Source organism: Thamnophis sirtalis, unplaced genomic scaffold, assembly GCF_051295495.1.
Source record: "Thamnophis sirtalis isolate CommonGarterSnake01/CBP01778 unplaced genomic scaffold, rThaSir2_p1.2 scaffold_5, whole genome shotgun sequence".
NCBI lineage: Eukaryota > Metazoa > Chordata > Lepidosauria > Squamata > Natricidae > Thamnophis > Thamnophis sirtalis.
This window is the reverse complement of record NW_028261385.1, coordinates 41,671,050-41,692,887: the sequence shown is the minus strand read 5'-3', so window position 1 is coordinate 41,692,887 and position 21,838 is coordinate 41,671,050.

Here is a 21,838-nt window from a genome sequence, read left to right as displayed (position 1 = left end):
TAGAGGTTGAAAAGTAAAGATCAACACACTACTGAACAGAGGCCACCAAGCTGATTTTTATACTATAATCACCACTGAAAGACAACCACTGAAACACAGTGCTCCAATACATAGCCTATATAAGCAGTCAAGAAGGATATGATGGTTAATGACATTAATAGCTGCTGAGAAGTTTAAGACATCCAGGAGTTCTCTTATATACAGTACATCATCTGTTAATATGATCAATGCTATGTTGTGTCTTATGCTCAGGCTGAATACTTGACTGAAAAGATTCCCAATAAACTATTTCCTATAGGTTGTACTTTTCTTCATACTATTAATCTCTTGAAACTCTACCTCATATAGTCAATTGAATTCCCCTTAACTTCAGTTGACATCACTCTCTGTTAGACCCAGAGGTGTACCACATCATAAATTCAATTCAACATAAAGGCTAAAACTGCTTTTATTGAGATTGACTACAATAAAATAATTTTGAAAGTGTGATTGTGCCGCGACTTCTCCTCTTTCTTATATTTCACTGAATCAGAGAGACATTTGCGAGCAGCTTCCAAATGTTATCTCTCTTCTGGCTTAAATCATGTTTTAACTCTTTTGCCTAGACAACAGTTATGGTATACGTCCAAAACCACAATCTTTCTTACTTTCCACTTACCATCTCACTTTTTTCAAAGGTCATTTTTATACTATAGTGAACAAAAAATACACATATTTGTATATAAAAAATGGCTGTGTGTGTGTGTGCGCGTGTATGTTCCAGCATAACTCTGGAACGCCTTGACAAATTTCAACTAAACTTGGTACACAGATGACTTATTCTCTGGAAACAAATACTGTGGGGACAAGACACCCTTTAACACTCTTCAGCGTGTGTGTGTGTGTGTGTGTGTGTTCATTCCAGCATAGCTCTGAAATGCCTGAGCCGCTGAAACAAAAATGAATTAATTATATCTATAGTGTCAAATCAGAGTACTTTTGACAGTAATAGTGTGTATTAGTGTGATAGTGTTAGGATACAGCCTGTTGTGCCCTACTCTACAGCACAGTGGAGTTACCATGGTAACAACTTCACAGTACTCCACAATGGAGCTCCAACCTAATACAGGATAAATAAATAAATACCTAGTCAACATCAGGTTATCGGCTAGTAGACTGATATATACTGATGTGTGTGTGTGTTTGTGTGTGTGTGTAGGAATTAACCAATTAATACTATTTGCATATGAATCTCCATGAGAGAAAGTCATTGGTAGAGTAATAGGTAAAATAGAACATGTCTATGGAGATTCTCACTCATCCAGGTCATGACCATGGTCTTTATGAATCATTAAAAAAATAGAAATCTTTGTCACATCTTTGGAAAAAAACTACATATAGAAATGTAGTTTTCAAGACTTACCAATAGATTTCAATTGGAATAAACAAGGACAGGAGGCTTTAATGATTAGATATTTGGTGGTGATATTTGGCAAAGATTTTCCAAGGGCTTTGTTTTTGTGAAAAATTTGCTCTTTTCTGTCCTAGATATTGGATATCATTTTATACACTTGTTATTATTATTATTTATAAGAAAAATAAATTGCCTTCACTGCCACTGCAAAGATTCTTTTGTTTATCTTGTAATTTTACACAGTGGAAATTTTGGACTATCTTTAGGACTCTGTTGTTCCTTTGTTCTTTTTGTAGCCAGTTGCTGTACTACAAAATAGCCCAATAAATATTTGTAATTAAGATGTTGCAGCAGCAATTCATCTCCTAAATGTTCACTGAAATAATATCTCAATTGAGGCATTTTTTTCTTTTACAAAAACCACAACAATCATCACCCGGTTTGGCTAGCACTCTCCTCCTTAGAAGTGAGATTGCTGTGAAAAGTGAGGATAGCACTTGATGTGTTACTATTTGTTGTGAAGTGATTTAATAAATGTTTAAACAAGTCATGCTGCTGTGACAGCATTTTGTATTTAGAAGTTGTAGCTCAGATTTTTGTCATGCGTGTGGTCCATAATCTTTTGAACCCTTGAATACAGAGCAATGATTCTGAAATATTCTGTTTGTATCAATATCACTATTTGGAAATTTGGTTCAGTACTGGAACAAAGGATTCAAAGAGATCTGAGTGACTTGGTAAAGGAGACTTGGTAAAGGATTTGCCCTAAATGATGACTCTGCCAGCAAAACTCCCTTTTTGATAGCTCTGCCATGTTTATTTTATTTATTTAAGAAAATTTGTATCGCCGCCTATTCACTCTCAGTGACTCTGGGCAGCTTACAACAATAAAATCCAATATACAAACCAGAGGTGGTATTCTACCAGTTTGGACCGGATTGCTCGAACTGGTAGTGGAAATCGCGGGTGGCTCCACCCACCCATGCCCGACTCTATGGCATCCCATTTAGGCCATTTTTTTCATCAAAAGCGAATGTGTGGAAGGATCTGCAGAGGTGGTTTCATATTTGCGAACTGATGGGAAGGTAAGTATATACCACCCCTGATACAAACAATAAAAAACCAGTAATTCCCCTACCTCCCTGGCGACCATAATCAATCAAACAAGGCACTTGATGGGCTCCATCCCACTTTGGGTTCCCTAGGTCCATCGGCAAAACCAGGTCTTCATGGACTTGCAATAGAGTGTCACAGTGAGAGCCAATCTAATCTCCACACAAATAATGTTCCAAAGAGAGGGAGCCACCACAGAGAAGTCTCTTATTCTGGGTCCTGTCAGTTATACCTCCTTAGGAGAGGGGGCCAGCAACATTCCCTGCCTCCCTATTCTGGTGGGTTGGGTAGATGTGACTGGGAAAGGATTTGTAAATGTTGTTCACTTAGAAGTTATTTTTTTTGCTAATATTGATTTTATATTTGACAGAGCATCCAGTTATATTAATTTTTACATTTTCAGACACATAGAATTTAGCACCAAACCTAGAGCCATTACTTTCCTGTCTTGAACTTATAAGCATTTTGACTTAGAAATTAAGTCATTTTGTGTTAAGTAAGGTTTACTTCCAGATGTGCCCATACTTGAAGGAGAATGCTAGAATAGGTAGGTATCTAATTGATCTTCTAATGCTTTCAAAATCACAATGGTTACTTCTGTAGCAGTTTTACTGTGGACTTTTGGAAGCCACTAAGAGTGCATATGAATTTGCAGTATATTAACACAGTTCTTTAAAAAAAGTATATATTTGAGTTCCAAAAATACACATTTGTTTAGGTCTTACTTTAACAAAAAAAATATCTGGGCTTGAGGAAGTGGCTCTCTTAAGGAAACACCAAAGAGGAACACCCCATCTTCCCCTGCTCCTCTCCAGTCAACTTAAAAGAATGCTGACAACTAGTTTTTGAAGCAGCAACGTGAGACAATGGGATATTTCCCTGAGGCTTCCCCACTGCTAGTTACCCTTTTTGTTGCTGGCTTCCCTGATTTACTTTGTATCCTCAAGCCAGCCTCTCTTTGTTTTGCAGAGAGAAGACTCCCAGCTGAGCAAAGTTTCTCCTTTAGTGACAAATAGTTTCTCTTTCTCTTTGAAAGGCTGTCTCATATTCTCAGAATCTTCTTAGGCCATCCTTCACTTGGGTAACCATCTTTTTGTTTCTTTTCTCCTATTTTATAGCCAGTCCTGCAAACCAAACTGTTCTTCCTTTCCATTCTTCTCCCAAACATGTGTCTATGCATCTGTATTTACAGCTCTTCAACTTTTTAGCTTTGTCAATTGCCTATTTGGTCTTTGGGACATAGTTGCTGCCTTGGTAGAGGTCTTCTATAATGTCAAGCTATCCAATAGCTTGCAGAGTCAATCTTGAAAACTTGATGCTAACAAGAAGACTCCCATTGGTTCAGATTACCTGTCCCTCTATTTACCTTAGCATTTCTAGGCCCCAAAGATGCTTTCTCAAAAGGCAACTGGACTTTCTTTGTTTTACTTGAAGAATTTTCACTTCTCATCCAAGAAGCTTCTCCATTTCTAGGGACCTCAGTTCTTCCACTTCTGACTTTTTACTCTTCTAGAGGAAACTCCAGTTTGCAATTAGAAGCCAGCACCCAAGTTCATTTCCTCATTGCTTCTGTTAAATTCTTTCCAGTTTTCCTCAAGCTTTACTCTATTATCAGCTTTACTGCTAGCACTTGGGTTGCATTTGCTAATCAATTTTTCCAGCATGATTTATACAAAGCTATTTTTTACTGTTATTGTTTTCTGTATTTTATTCATTGTATCATGTACACATTGCAGAGCTAATAATTACTTCTCCAAATGTACCTTTATTTTGTTACTTGAAAGCTAGGGGTTAAGTAGACATCAATTAACAATAAATCACTGACTTTTAACAACATGTGTGAACACTATAGTTAATATATTAACCTAGTGACCTATTACTGAAATGTTTCAAGTACCTAATGACCTAATGATCATGACCTAATAGTGATGAATTATAAAGAGAAAATTCAGTGGTATTTTCCCACACTATGCTTTTTCTCAGTCTGTAACAGACATTAAATGCTACATTGATTAGAATTTAACTTTCTATTTCAAAATAACATATTTCCACTTTCTATAAAATGTGAATGACATGTATATATTTAAGCTGTGCATATGTCCTCAAAGAGGCATCAAATGACAGTGATAGCATTCTGTTATTTGGAAACTATTTGGGTGGAAATTTAAAAAAAAGAGTTATTCAGGTGACCAGACATAATGTCATAATTTGTGGTTTGGTTGAATTTGAGTTCCCACTTCTGATTTTTAGAAATGGCTGAATCTCATCTGGTTATCCTAGAGCAGTGATGGCTAACCTTTTTGTTGTTGAGTGCGAAAAATGCATGCACATGTTCCAGCACCCATAATGCAAGCGCATCCTCACATGCGCATGCGTGCACAACCCTCCCCCACACTTCCCATCACATGTGCCACACTGCTTTCTTCCAAGCTGAGATTGGTATTTCCCCAGGGGGTTGGAGGAGACCATTTTTGCTCTCCCCAGGCTCCAGAAAAGCCTCTGGAGGCAGGGGACAGTAAAAAATGGGCCCAACGGGCCTACTGAAAGTTTGGAAATGATCCAGTAGGCTCGTTGGTACAGTTTTTCGCCCTCTCCAGACCTCCATAGGCTTTCCTGAAGCATGGGAGGGCAAAAACAGCCTCCCCCAGCCCTCTGGAAGGTCAAAAATCAGCTGGCCGGTGTACACATGTATGCTGGAGTGGATAGGTTCACCCTCATGGTCCTAGAGGCACAACATTACCAAAAGTGATGACCAAAATTCTGGAGAAATGCAGCAATATTGATATATGGTCAGGCTACTCTGATAAAAATTTTAGGCAACAGATTATGGGTCTTCTGTATGAAGGAAATTAATGTTTAAGTGGAAAGATGAGGATCTTTTTTTGAAATATAGTAGAGTTGAGCTTCAGACGACTGAATATAAAGAATGAATTTGCAAGCTTTGTTTTGTTCCATAATATACTCTCATTGCACATGTGAGAAAACAATAATTGGTGCCCTTTGAGTTTCTAAATTACACATTGGCTAATAAAAATGAATCAAGTATAATGCAAGGGCATTTTGCTATAGGACTCCATAAACATGTCATGATAAAATACAATTATCATATTTTACTATCAGTATTATAAGATTGGCAACTGTCCCCCTTATTCAAAATAAAGCAGTCAAAATATCTCTTCAATTGGTTTAAAAATTTTATTAGCAAATATCTAATATCTAAACAGCAAACTGCATTCCTGTCGATGAGAGCAACATACTGTTGTTGAAGTATGTTAAATTGTGGTAGATGAGACAAAAAACTATTTTAAAACAGGAACAATTTAAGTCAACTTTAAGCTACCTTAGTTATGGGCTAGGGATGACAAGAAAGGGATGAGAAGAAACAACATGAGGAAACATTATTAAAAAAACATGCTAAAAAGAAGATTGTTAAGCACTGAGCATTAATAACAAAGATGAGCCAAATATTTTGATGCTGGTTAAGTGAGAAGGAATCAGAAAGCTCGTCTGTGTTCTTCGCAGTCTTCCAAAGATATGAAGACGTATGGAAACTCAAGGAAAACTGCAGAATTTGTTCTAGCAAATTTAAAAAAATATTTTTCTGGATGACATTCCTGATTTAGATATATTTTTTTCTTTAATAACAATTCAATTGATGTATATATTTTCTCAGTAACTAATAAGAAATTTTTTTCAGAAGAATCATTTATTTATATTACAAAACTGTAGAAAAATGTGGATACTCAGATTCAAATCTATCCTCATCCATAGAAGCTCACTAGGGATTTTTGGCCAGTCACTATCTCCATGTAATGGTTTGAAATATATCAGTTAATCAAATAAACAAATTAAAAGCTAGTTTTAAAATATATGAATGAATTTTGTAGATCCACAGGTTTTAGAAATAATTGCCTCTACCTCCTCCCCCCCCCAAAAAAAATTATCCACAATCATAAGGATGCAGCTTTATGATTTTTTAGGAGAAGTTTTCTAGAGTCATAGGATCTACTGCATCTCTTCTGAGAAGACAGATAGTGGGATCTGAACTGATTAATGCCATCAAGCAGATACTTAACAGCCTTTGGTCAACAATGCTTTCATTAGTATTGAGCAGGATAGATTCTATGGACTAAATGGCTCTTCCAAATATATAATGTTAAAAAATAAGGAGCAAAAAAGAAGAAAGGAAAGCATCAGCTTACAGTTCCATCTACTATGACCAATATGATTGTTCAGTAAATTGAATTGGAATAAGGATTCAGAGGAGCTCAGTTCTCATTATGATTCTTTCAGATAAACCAGATTTCCCCCCCAGTATTCAATTGCTACAATTTAGGCTTATATACCACCTCATAGCACTTTACAGCACTCTCTGGGCAGTTTGCAATGTAAGTGTCCACATTTTACTAACCTTGGAAGGATGGAATGCTGATACAAATTTGAACACCATCAGGAACGAACTTCAGGCTCTGGACAGAGTTTGTGCCACCATGGCTCCTTTATTCTGATATTTTAATTTTCCACGCAGAGACAGTTTGTTCATGCCTTATTAATTAAAACATTTTTCAGTGAACAAAGTAGCATGGCACGTTCTTTATTTTGACCTCCAGCAGGCTTTAATTTTGTGATTTCAATTTGTTTTGAGCAGCTTTTTCAGCTAGGTGTTCCCCACATATAGTTAGACAATAATTCCTGGTGAATTAATTTTGGAGAATATCCCATAGATTCAAAGTATTTTAGAAGCAACATATACATTTTCTTCATTTCAGTCGTGCTGCTTGGCAACAGGGCTGGAAGTTATCCTTAAGATACAATTCAAAATGGAGAAGAAGGGCAAAAATTATGACAACCCTTGGAAATAATAAGCCAAAATAATGACTTTGCTGTTAAGGTGATGCTATGGCAAGATACAGGATATTTTATCTATACAAAACTCCCACTAATTAAAAAAATACAGATTGTATTGCTAATGAAAACTATTCATTGTTATATTCTGGTTATTGAAAACAAGCTATGTGGTTGTAAGGAAGTATCAGAAATAGTATATGAAGCTGAATATGGGCCTACTGTTCCACATCTTACTTCACTAATAAAAAGCCAGTGGAGGAAGGAAGAACATAGGAATTTCCTTCTGCTTAGTCAGGTCTAGCTAACTTCATTTACCTTGAAATTTTCTAGAACTTTGTAGCTTGTCAGGCATTAGAGATGAGTCTTCCCCCTTCCTATTCTTAGATAAGTGGGTTAGCTTGTATGACAGTGACAGTGACACTATTGCTTCGCTAAGCCATAATAATCTTTATTTATGGCCACATTTGAAATGGAACCTGGATTAGCAGCCACCATGCTGTTTTGTTGCTTTTTCTTATTCAGGAAAGCTTAACCTGTTTTATTTGCAGGTGTCTTGCAAATCTTAACAATTTTAACAAGCAATCGATTTCAAAGGAATTTTGAATTAGAATTGTGCTTTCTAATTTTACATTTAACCTTTCCTGTTCCATTTGACTTTCTAGAGCCTGTTCCCTGTATGTTTGGGACTGGGAAATTCTTTCTTTTCTACCTGTATGTTCCCCCTAAAACAGTGTTTCTCAACCTTGGCGACTTTAAGTCCTGTGGACTTCAACTCCAAGAATTCCCCAGCCAGCACAGCTGGCTGGAGAATTCTAGGAGTTGAAGTCCACAGGACTTAAAGTCGCCAAGGTTGAGAAACACTGCCCTAAAACCTCAAATCATGTTCATGCTTGGGAAAAAATACCCTGCCATTAACTTCAATTAAAACTTTTTCCCAAACTGAGTTAGAAGGTATAATCTTGGTTGCTTATTGTTCAGAATGAGTCTGGAAATATTTGTTAAAATAGCAACATGCTTGATGAATGGGTTCATTTACAACCCCCAGAAGACTATAGTTTCAGAGGAAGAGACCTTGGCCATTGCATTCCCTCAAGTGCACTTTTCTGTGTTCTTCGGTTGTTGCTGCAATATCACTTACTTTTTATCCATTTTTGAATTCAAAATATTTATATATTCTTGGGTAAAAATGTCTATAACAAAACCAGTACACGTTAACATAATCCTTATTTGATGAAAAATAATATCGTTCTAATGAGATGCCCCTTTTACTTACACCACTCAGTTTTTGACTGCTTTTTCTTGCCAATTTAATATAATGGTAGGTTCTGAAAAATAATTATAATAAATAATAAAAAAATATGCAAATAGGGAACTTCCTATATGTTGGCTTGGCTACTCCAGTGCCTTTTCATATCTATCTGGACTTGGTACTTTTGAACATTTGAACACCAAATCCTAAATTCTGCCTGTGAATTCTCTTCCTTTTTAAGAATGATGCACATGAGTTTTTTATGATTGTTATTTGTTGACCTCCCATAACTTATTGCAAAGAAAAGAAAAGAAGAAAAGAATATCTTCTGAAACAGTTTAATAATACCCCCCTCCCCAATCAAATAATGCAAACTCCTTTTCCTGAGTATGGAGAACAGAGAAATACAGAACAGCACCAAAATGGCATCTGTTCTTTATACTAAAATGAAGAAGCTGCAGAAGGTTTGTGGAAACTTGCTGAGGTTTGTTGTCACTTAGCAGGAAGTGTTCAGGAGTTTGTGAAGAACAAAATTACAATTTGTCAAATGTTGCAAACCTCAGAGTACTCGCACAGTATCTGATTTCACTGTTTCTGTAAATAGGCATTCATTTGACATGGTTTCAAGATGACCAACTTTTTGTTTACTGGTAATACTCTGTTCTTCTAACTTTGGGGAAAAACATCTTTGCATATAGATAAGGCTAAACATTCTTTTTAACAGAAGTAATATTTATTTAGCTGTTTCTAGGCAACTATATTCTGCTGGAATAGAGAATCAAGGCATAATGTTTTTCGACAAGCATGTCCCATCATTGTGTGTTATGAACTTCCTACAGATTCCTGGGAACCTGCTTTTCACATAGATGTTCCTAAGATAATACCCAGCTGGTGCCCCAATATTGTCTTCAAAAGCTAAAAGCACCCAAGGAACTTAGATGCTGGTCAGAAAAAAAGAGACATCTGGATTTCCTTCCTGTAATCACAGCAGAAAGACAAGCGGTTTATGAAGAAAGAAAAATAAGAGAAAGGGCCAGAGAGATCTGATCCTTAGACACTGTGGAAACCAATAGTCATTTGGGCTACTGATGGTTTCACTAGGGAACTGATTTGGGAATAGGATCCTCTGCCTAGTTACTACATTAGTGTTTCTCAAATATGGCAACTTCATTTATTTTTATCCTGCATTTATTTTTTAGAAATAACTCAAGTTGCCAAACATATACTGTAAAATACTCCTTCTACTTCCTTTTTGCCTTACAACAACCTTGGAAGGTGGGTTGGGCTGAGACAGAGTGACGGTTTGACTGTTGGACCTGCTACAACTTAAATCCCTAAATAGAAATGATCCTTGGCTTCATTTGTTAAGAAAGTTACAGTTAAGTAGTGATCAATTCTGTTGTAGTATTGCAAAGCCAGAACTGAGAGTTGTTCAACAAAATTTCTTAAGTTTTACTTTTCCCTCCCTTAACTTTCTCTCATTGCTTGCCCCCCACCCAAGTGGAACCAATCAGGCAAGATGTTCCTAACAGCTAGTCCAAGGGTGGGTTGGTATATGGCCCCCTCTTTCTTTCAGCTGAGTGACCTTGAAGCAGTGTCTCAAGGAGATACAGCACTTACTTTCATTTCCTGAAGCATATTCCCCTTCATTCCCTCTCCCCACACTTCATGGCAGTCTGTTACCATATAATAGTGAAGCAAAAGCAAGTATAAGGTAGGAACTGATAGTGACTAGCCCCAGGTCACTCAGCTGGCTTTTATGGCTAAGGCAGGACTAGAATTCTTAGATTCCAGGTTTCTAATCTGATATCTTAAGCAAATAATGTTGAATTAAATAGAACTCTTTCATTGCATCAATAGAAAGCATGCTTTGTTTTATTTTATTGAAAGGACCACCTGAAATATATGCATGAATCAGATATGCATTAAAAGATTACTAAATCTAAGGAAAAATGCAAAGATGCAAAAGTTCAAATCATATTTAAAGGATGTACTTCCTCCAAGGTAAAAAAAGAAAGAAAGATACTATTGTTGAAAAAAAAAAATTCTAGTATTTCTGAAATGTACTTTCTGGCAGAATGCCAGAATCAGATTTGAATAGACAGTGCTACATCTGCTGCTTCACCATGTTCATCAGATTGCAATAGCCAGCTTAGATGAGAAACAAAATGGGATAATTGTCTCCTACCCCAGCCCATCATTTGGATACCTTAACAAATATGGTACCATTTTGTTTATAGGTTGGTTCATACAGTTCCTTCTGTTTTCTGAGTATTCCTTATCAATAGCAGGTGTCTGAGCATTTGTGTGCTGCCAAGGCATGGAGATGGTCATCAGTTAAATAGTTTTAAATGAGAGTGGGTAAATTCACAGAAGACATGACTATTAAGAGCTGCTAATCATAACAGCTGTGTGTAATCTTCAGATTTTTTAAAAAGAATGATGATACAAACTGCCTATTGCTTTCATTTCCAGCTTTTTTAGTTGCATCTAAATAGTTGGTCAGATGCAATTTTTTTATCATGTTACTATTCTTATATGGGATAGTTGGTTATCACAGAAGGCCATTTATCATGGCATTCAAACTTTGGAATATGTCCCATGTAATATTTCACGCAACGCTGAGTAAACTGAGTATAATTACTTGGAGAAATCTATCAGTTCTTTCTTCTCTTTTTATTCCTCACTCCCTTGCTTTTAAAAGTGAGGGATTAGATATTTAACTTCTTTTTTTATTTGCTGGTTTTATTTTATTGTGTTTCATTCTATACATTGGCTTTGTAACTTGTGGATTTTTAAGCTGAAAAAAATGGAACCCATCTTAAAACAGAGGCCCTTACAGAAAAATTGATGAAATGGTTTGGTGTCCTGTTCATGGAATGATGCATGGAAATTATGTTCACTCTATAGCCTGAGTCTGCTGCAGAGTCTGCTGCATTTGTCTATCTCAACCTGGGGTCTACCAGAAGTGTGAGGGATTCACATTAGGAATTGTGGGAACTGGATTCCAACTCATTAGAAAAGAACAAAGTTCAAGAAAAAAAATGACTTTCAGAGGTCATGGGGAACTTTTTCCGAGAGATCTTCTAAAGTTGGTTCTGGTAAAGATGAAGATAGTTCAATACTTCTGCAATTATTTCAAAAATTCTCTTGAGCATATAAAAGCTTTTTGGAAGCTAAAATGTTTTTGAGAAAAGATGCTCATATATTAAATTTTATGAGCGAATTTGATACACCAGATAAGATGCATTTCTGTGTGACCTCTTTAAAAGACTGAAGAAAGTAGGACATACTGAGACATCTTTTGTTTTTAAATATATGCTTCCTATTTATTTTACATAGAGCAATAATGTTTAGTTTCTTTGTTTCAGAAACAACTGGGATTTGTTTTATGACTTGATTGATTTATAAACTTATAACAGTATAGGGAAGTTTATTTAATCTTTTTTGTTTGTAAAGAGTGAAGCCATATAAAATTGTAAATGGCAACATAAATAGATGTCAACCCAACCTTAGTAATTACACTTACAAAGAATGTCCTCCTATCATCTATAAACATAGCCTGATCAATTGAAATGTTGTACATAAGAAGGGACCATAGGAACATTTTTTTGAAGTCACATAAGCATCATTGCCCAATTCCTACATGTAAGACAAATATTTTTTTAAAAAAATCAACAAAAAAGAGAGAATGTATTGTACAGAATTATGCAACACGAATGACAAAGAACCAGATGTTCCCTGAGTCATTGCAGGGCAAGTAGCAGCTACCTGTGTTGTAAAATGATAAGCTGTCAAAAGTGGGACTTAAAACCAAAGAATTAGCAGCTGTGCTTTACCTCCCCAACCTTCTCTCTAAAGTTTCACCTAATCAGTAGGAAGAGAGAACTTATCCTGCTGCTGAGTACGAATATGTCATTTGATAATAAAAAGGAATGGAACATTGAAAAGAGAATGAAGACATCTTATGCTTAGGCTTGACTTAAGTCAACTTGAACAATATTTGGCTGAAGCTTGACTGAACAACACTCCCTTGTGCCAATAAAAATCATTTAAAGTTGCAATTATTCCTTCCCTTGGCAATGGGAAATGAACTGGAACTTTTAAAAAATGTTTGGAATATGACCTAAGCTAAGAAATATCCTAATATATGCAACATTTTTTCCCTTTTCCTCTGCATGTTGAAAAGCTCTTGAAATCATGGTAAAGCAAAACCTTGCATTAGAACACTAGTTAGGCAGGAGATTTGATTATGAAGGTAGGGCAAAACTTCACGGGTCCACTTGTCAGATAATTTGAGTTCTGACTACTTCATTGCATTTATTTTTCAATAGCAACCTGCTAAGAAAGGGCCTCTGTCCCAAAAGACATCATGCTTCTCTGAGCTGAAACAGGGCATAGTGCTGCCTTAGAATTGAGGTGGAAACAACCATGACTTTAAAAGAGATTGACTTTGGAGAGAAATCACAAGATCCTTCTCCCTCCTTACCATTAAAACACAGTGCACCCTAACTTTTTATTTCTGTCAGAGTATGCACAGCATGACTCTATGATTTTGAGACAACCCAGGGGCAAAATATAGTACACAGAGGTTTTGTCTTTCAAACAATGGTTTATATAGAGGACCTAAATATACATACATGTGTTAGACAAATACTAGGAAAGCAATCAATCTTCAACTCTACATGAAGAACTACAATGGAGCTACATGAGGAGAAAGATACACAAGGAGAGAGAGATTTCCTCACATGGCCTCCCTTATATATATAGTTTCTTAAAGTGGCAGTAATACTGCTGACTCATCCTCAGGTCATCATTTCCATTTACAGCCTTACAACAGCTGATCGGCTATTAAATCATCATTACCCTGAAAATTTCCTCTCTTTGGATTGTGTTACCATGCAAAAGATAGTAAGGAGAAATCAGAGATGCATGAAGCCTTTCTGCTCTAAGCAAGAAAAAAATGGAATTATCTAGAATGGTGGTTTCGTTTAAAATCCTTATGGCAGGGCAGACACCCTGAGAATTACTGAATCTGAAGCTCCAGTTTGTCCTAAGTCATCAACCTGAAAACTAGATGTAAATACTACATTAACTAGAATGCTGTCATCACTCATTCTTTGAAGCCCTCTCTCTTTTCAAATAGAATATCATCGTCAAATTGTGTATTTATCAAAAATGGGCATTTAAATTATGGCAATAATAATTTATTATTCATTTTCAAACTGTAAGATACTTTGTTCATCCTGAATAGGCAGGTGTCTAAACCAATATAAGGAACTTTATAGAGATATGAGTAACTGTGATATGGAAATCTGAACCAAAGGCAAAACAAACAAAGAAAAAACTGCTTTTCCAAAGAGCTGCATGTGCTTGCTAAATGTAGGAGTCTAACCTTGGAACCAAAAATCAATCCCTTTAGTTCATAGAAGAGCAAACCTGAACAAATTTTAAGGAAACATAATTTCCCAGTAATCACCACATATCAGAGACATATTCAAAATCGAGCAGAAGAATTGTTACGATTAAGTATTTCCTGTGAGCTGGTGCTGTCCAAATCTGTTTGCTTTCAGCAATTTATGTTGGATCCTGAGAAGCTGCCAGGAATGCAAATTGTGAGAGAAAGGTGCTGGTCACTTGGCTCTCCTAAATATCACTCTCACTAGCTCTTATTTCTATTAAAAAAACAAAGTGACTGAATTCTCACACAATAGCTAAATCTCAGAAGGTCTTTACAATGTTCTAAACCTGACACTTTATATAGTACATCATAAGGTTTTAAGTGCTTGTAACCCTGTGTGAAATAATCTAGTAGTGCTTAATGAACAAGATGCTTACTTTAGCTTAAGCACTCTTTAAAAATCTGAGTTTTCCTTCCTACAAAATAATTGCCTTTTCAGGGTTGTTTGCAACAGAGAAGATGCTGCCAGCCTAATGTTATGTACCTCCCAGGCTCTTTGGCTCCCCCCCTTAAAAAAAGTAAATGTGAGGGCAGAGGAGACTGTCATTTTAATTACTGGCCAAGATGATCAGTAGGAACATGTCCCCTCAAGGCACTGAACAAAACTGCTTAGCTTCAGCAAGATTGTTGTGTCACATTCGTCCAAATCATATAGTGAAGTTGAATTCATCCATCCCGAACAAAGTAATGGCAACTGAATAAATTGAAACTCCATCCAGATCTGTCTGCCAAAGTGAATTGTGTTCACTTTGTTTGGGGAGTTTCAACTTTCCTTGAAAGTTCAGTGCTGCCGCTTCTGGATCCATCACTGTCCCAGAAAGCGTAAATGACCTGAATAACTGGGAGCACCTTTTCATACCATAAACTGATATATCTAACCAACACCCAGATGGCTGACCTTCGGGTTTGATTATTTCAATGTATAGTACCTGGGGTTAACTTCAGTAATTATTCAAAAGCTTCCCCGGGAAATACAGCTGCCAAGATCCTGAAATAGGGATGACCAATGCAATCATATGATGTCAACAGGACTTAGTTCAAAACTTTTGTATTCAACCTTAAAGCCCGAAAATATAGGTCCAGGAACAATTTTTCTCACCCAGACTGGCACCTTCAAATGTGGAGTGGGTGTAGTTGCCTAGAATTCCTTGGCCTGGCCAAATACCACGACACAGAGAGAAAACAGCTTTTGCACTCAAAGGTCCTGCTTGGAGCATCACCACAAAGCACAAAAAGGGGGCTTACAGTGGCATCTCTGCTGTTGGTTGCTGTCTTAACTGCAGCATTCAGAATTTCTGTGCAGCCAGCAGTTTCAGTTTTGATTTGCTTTGTTTAATTTTTATTTTAAGGGTCCACAATCCCCTGGAAAATATCATGCCTCAGTGTTTATTCATTCATTTTCCTTTACTAGTATAGATTAATATATTTCAAATTTCTTAAAAATTTCTAATTTTTGGCCAAGTGAGAACAATAGCAAACTTGTAAGCAGAAAAATAGAGCTAGAATAGAATACAATTCTTTATTGGCCAAGTGGGATTGAACACACAAGGAATTTGTCTTTGGTGCATATGCTCTCAATGTGCATAAATGCTAAGGTACAACACTTAATGATAGTCATAGGGTACAAGTAAGCAATCAAATCATACTAGGAAGCAATTAATATAAATCATAAGGATACAAGTAACAAGTTACAGTCATACAGTCATACAGTCATAAGTGGAAGGAGATGGGTGATAGGAACAATGAGAAGAGTAATAGTAATAGTAATGCAGGCTTAATAAATAGTTTGACAGTGTTAGACAATAGGGTCTGCAGAGAAGCTGTTTCTCATGAGGGTGGATTCAGTAAAATTATGAATGACCAGCATATGGAGCTCATGATCTGCCACTCCTATATGCATCTATGTTGTGAGGAATCAACTGTCATTCCCAGAAGTGTTTCTATTGGTTTCCATACCTCTGGGTTCAAGATATTTGTCATTAACAAAGACTGTGCTGTTAGTTCTTGAACTTTACAGACATATGATAGCTGTAATGGAGATGTTTTCATGGCAGATAAAAAGCTTGGGCAATTTTCTGGCAACTATCAGCCACATAAAGCTATTTTAGCCTACTTTCTTATGGATGTTTTTGCCAATATGAATGTTAAAGAAAATATATGCTGCCTACAATAAATTTAATTCCTAACAGGTGAATGAATCCTTGCCAAGATAATGTGCTTGTCATTGCTTGTGCCCTGCAATTGTAAGTAGTACATTAGAGAATGTTCTGAATGTATTCACCTTCTATAAATAGACACAATTTAAGGATTCTTTTTACACTGACAAATTCCTTCAGGTGGTTACATGCATTCTGTGCATTTAGCACACTGGACTATTCATATTTATTTTTTTCTTTCACCAATGACACTGGTTTCTCACACTCAAAATATGATTTCTGTTAGCTTTTGTTTGCACAGACATCTATAGTTTATGCAGTTGTGTAAAGGAATTTGGCTGTGGAAAGAAGTCCTTTATATTCCTAGAATTATTTGGTTAGTGACAATAATGGAATTGAAAAAAGAGCTGAAGATGGCAATCAAAATTATCTGGAGACTTGAGAACCTTCCTACAAGAAAAGGGTTAAAATATTTAGGACTGAAGCTACACAAAAGATAGAGAGATAGACAACTCAGGACATAAAGTTGTATGCCAATTGTACCCATTTCTGGATCTTCTCACAATTATCCACACCTTGATCACCTCCTGTCTGGACAATTGTAATGTGATCTGAATGGGAGGGTGGCCTTAAGAGTATCTAGAATCTCTAGTTGGTTCAGAATGGAGAAAATTGAGTAGTTTTGCACAAGCCTAGACTTGCACGTATGTCACCTCTCTCATGGAAGCTGCACTGACTTCCAATCTGCTTCTAGGTATAATTCAAGGTGCTGGTTACCACCTTTAAAACACTACATGGCTTGAGGCTAGTTTATTTGAAGGAATGCTTCTCCCCTATTACATCGACTGCACCCACCAGGACAGAAAGACAGGGAATGTTATGGGTTCCTTCAATTAGAGAGGTACATCTGGTGGACTATGAAGAAGGGTGGCCCCCCTCTCTATGGAACACCATTTCCTCCACGTTGGGCTCAAAGTTGACTATGACTTCCATTCTTCCAATGGATGTTGTAAACTATCCATAAAGAGTTGTAAAGCACTGTGGGGTGCTATATATGTCTAAGTGCTATTGCTGTAAGTTATAATCATCACTTTTATGGGGCAGGCTGGCTACAACAGTTTGAGGCAGCTTTGGACCTGATATCCATATATTCAGAAATTATTTATTAATTATTTATACTGTTAAACTTCTATACAGGAGACACAACAATAATCTTCCCATTTTGACATCATTCTGGTAACATTGCATTAATATATACATCCTCCTGATATTTGCATAATATTGCAGGTTATTTATTTGTTTAGAAAATTTATATTGCCTCCTACTCACACATGGCGAGTCAAGGCAGCATACAAGGTTACACTAGTCCATATAACTAGTGCTGTTGTTGAAGTCCTGTCACAACAGTTTCATTTGTTGTAAGCAGAAATCCACTCCTTTCTACTGTACTTTGCTGAGTTAAAACCTCAAAAATGTTTTCTTTCTCCTTATTAAGGAATGTGCATTAATTCAGAGCAGTGTTTCTCAACCCTTGCCATTTTAAGATATGTGGACTTCAATCCCCAGCCAGCTATGCAGGGAGTTGATTCAAACATCTTAAAGTTGCTCAGATGGAAAAATACTAATCAAAAGAGCTTGAAACTTTATGAATGGAAACTTTAGACTTACCACCGCTTTATACCCTGTTATATTAAAAACAGTTGAGAGATGCAAGAATTTGGGGGTGATAGATTTCTGTTTAGACTGTCACCGACCTAGGTCTTTGAGCACACAGATATCATTCTTGGAAATGTATTTGAACCTCTGCATTGTTCTTACTAGAGGTTACCTTATATATTCTACAATGTTGCTAGAAAGTTATTTGAAATTAGTTGAAGCAGCTTCAAAGAGGAATTCCTGGGCTTTAGTTTTAACAAAGTAAAATCTTATTTCTTTTCTTTAGTATTCAACCAACTTAGACATATGACCATTCTATTCAGTGACTTTGAAATGATTCCTGCAGTGCCTTATAACTTTAACAGCTGCTTATTAGACTGTTTAAAACACCAGATCTGTCCAGTTTTCCAGAGCTACTTTCCAGATATTCTATTGTTCACAAACCCCTTTACAATTACCAGCATTTACCTCAAGTGAACCTGGACTGGAACAATTTTCCCCCTGATTTTTCTTGGCTGCTCTATATATTCATTTTTGTACAGTATATTTGGTTTTAATAGATTTTTATGATTGTTCATCACCTAGAGACACTTGTTGAGATTGAAATTGAATAAACAAACAAGTGAATAAAGACAGCTGAAGAAAGTTCCCTTCTAATATTGTATTTCAATGTGCTCAAAATCCATTATTGTAGGAATATTTTTCTGTTAGAAACCAATCCAAAGATATGATTATTTTATTTTCCAGTTTTTCTGTTTGCTGATTGAGAAACTTGAAAAAAAATGTTGGGGTATGAATTATTGGAAGATTAAAACAAGTGTATCAACATTGGGAAGTAATTCCCAAACTGAGACAATTCAATGTATGTGTAATTAAAAACAAGTCCAGTTCAACTCAGTGAGCTTGTTCATGGATAAATGTCAGCAGGATTAATTATTTAATTATGACTGTAAGGGATATCAAATACCATATTATTGAAGAAAAAATGAAAGGGACCAAGATTTTGTTCAGCTTGCTGTTCATAAACCAGTAAACTATTAATATGGTCTTGACCATAATGTTATTTAAACCCTATGTCCATACAGCAAACAGCTAAAACAATTTGAAGACCAGTGCATCAGAAGAGCATTAGGAGGTCAACTTTGTACAGAATAAACATATAGGAAAAGAAAGATAAAAAAGCAATATCTTAATAAAATATCAAATTGCAAATACATCAACCACGAAAAGCATTTCTCATTCCCAGACTATTCCCCCCCCCCCAAAAAAATGCTATGGAATACAGTGATATTTACAATAAGTCATCAAAATAATTAGGCTTTTTGTTGTGATATTGAGTTTTCATTGTAACACACATTTAATCATTTATCCCCTCATTCTGCTGACACATATAGCTGAGTACAACTTTCGGCAATGATACCCACACAGGATCGTGTAATTTCTCCTGTCATGGTAATCTTTGATTCCCCGTGGAAAAAAGAGAGGGTTCTAACCAGATTTACAGTGCAGAAATGCAATCCAAAGTAACTTTTAATGTATCCATGTTCTACATATAAGCAGCTTCTTTGATGCTATCAAAGCCCATTTGAAACACGAGAAAGCCAAACCCTTCGTGACAGCCTCATAATCTTCTCATGGTAAAGCCAGTTTGTGTAACTGCATCAGATTGAGATGTGTAGGATTTGCATCAAAGGAAATCATTCTAAGTGTTGATTAGCAATGGCAGCAGATAAAACTGAACTCTCTGTCAATGGATATAGAGTAAAATATACTGAAGTTGTACTTGATATGTCTGACATTCAGTGACAACTAGTTTCCTGTAGTTTCTACCAGCTGAAATAATGGTACAAGTTGGCATTATGACAGGATGATACTCAGAGAGTGCCAAACTAGTTTCAAGGACTGGCTAAGACAGAAAACAAAGCAACTCAACAACCCTTTGGAGAACCTCCAACAATCTCGATTTCTGATGTTTTCATACCATTATTTTCCTGCGACATGCAAATCACACTTGATGGAATTGCATAGCTATAGTCTCCTTTTTCTTGAAAATAACAGACATGGGATGGATGTAATGGAACTGGGAATGGTAGTTAGTTTTGCTTCTGAGTCACAAACCTGGGAAATAGCCTGGATGCAGTAAATCCTGCACAAGCAAAGTTCTCATGGGCAGCAGTAAGAATTTCTTTCTCAGCAGATTTACAAATTTGTAAGAGGAAAGTATTCACTTAAGTGTCAGGAATTGTGAAGTTCTTGCATTGGATTAAATTGTAAGGACATAGAGATTTCTGACACTCTGATGTTTACTGTATTTATGTACTGATTACATTGAATGTAATCATTTAATATTAGAAATACAGTACATGGTTCCTGAATATCTCTCCCATTCCTAAGATAATTGCCTTTGCACAAGTTCAACCACTGTAATCTATGGGATTTACAGTATTTATTATTTCTATCCCACATTTTAATTTGGATTGTAAATGTATTGATTTAGGAATGTGACTTTTGCTTATTTTATCCCTGCACTACACAGGATATTGATGACTTTTTGAAAAGTTATCATCTTTGCTCTCTTTTATAGTAAAAGTAAGATATTTCCGGAAGGAAAATTTAGATGTGATTCTACACAAGCTTATAACTGTGGCGTATACCATACAAATCAATAATATCCACTCAATACTTATTAAGAAAACTCATAGTTTTATACCTAAAGAAAGCAAAGTGTGGGTCATTCATAAAATAAACCATCACTACATAATACAAATATTTTGGTATAACATATCTATGAACACTGGTTAATAGAAAACATGATGAAACCTCATTACATTCATTGTACAAGTTCAGACATAACTTCACTGCGAAGCTGGTGAAATTTTCATTTTCATTCAACAGCTAAGTCTTTTAAAAAAGCATGTGAACTCCTAGAAGTATGGTTCAAATTAGCAGTAAACAGACAGACAGACTATATTGCCAAAAGTATTCGCTCACGCATCCAAATAATCAGAATCAGTTGTGAGCAAATACTTTTGGCAATATAGTGTATCTCATCTATGGAGCATTCAGAAGAAATAACTAAGCGTCAAACAGAAGAAAAAACAGTACAGATTACAACATTCCTCATTATTTTACAACTATTAACCAATACCCAGAAAAACAAGAGGAAAGAAAACTACATGACCATAACAAGAACCAGATACAAAACCACCAAAAAATAGTACCACCCAATAAGTACACCATGTGAGGCATACCTCCATTCAAAACCAAAGAAAGAAAAACACCAACTTCATTGTAGTAGAGAAGAGGTACTTTTACTGAGTTTGAAATGATAGTATTGAAAGAAAAGCAAGATTTGAGCCAAAAGGCATGAAAATTAAATATTGAAAGTTTTCCCAAATCCCTCTCCCAGGGACCCAGGCTGAATGTCCAATTTCTATCTCACATGGTGTCATGAGGGATGCATCTTCAGGTATTGTCATACATATGGTATCTGGGACAGATGGCCTTGACTGGGTATAAACAACTCCATTTAACTGCATAGTAATTCATGACAGGATACCAGTGGTGGGATTCAAATAATTTAACAACCAGTTCTCTGCCTAATGACCAGTGAGTAGGCATGGCTTGGTAGTCATGTGACTGAATGGGCATGGCAACTTGATGTCACTCATGTCGATGTTGCAATGTAATAAGGGTTAACTGGGGAGGAAGTTTCTGTAAGCAGGGCAATAAACATTAGGCTAGAAACAACACCAGAATGTTTCCTTCCTGCCTTCCTTACAGGATTAGCCCTGTAAAATGGAAAAAAACCAAACTGAGATTTCTTCCAACAACCGGTTCTCTGAACTGCTTGGAAAGTTACTAACCGGTTCTCCTGAATAGGTGCGAACTGGCTGAATCCTACCACTGCAGCATACCTTCCTTTTTATTGACATGGGCCATCTTCACAGCTCTATTTTTCA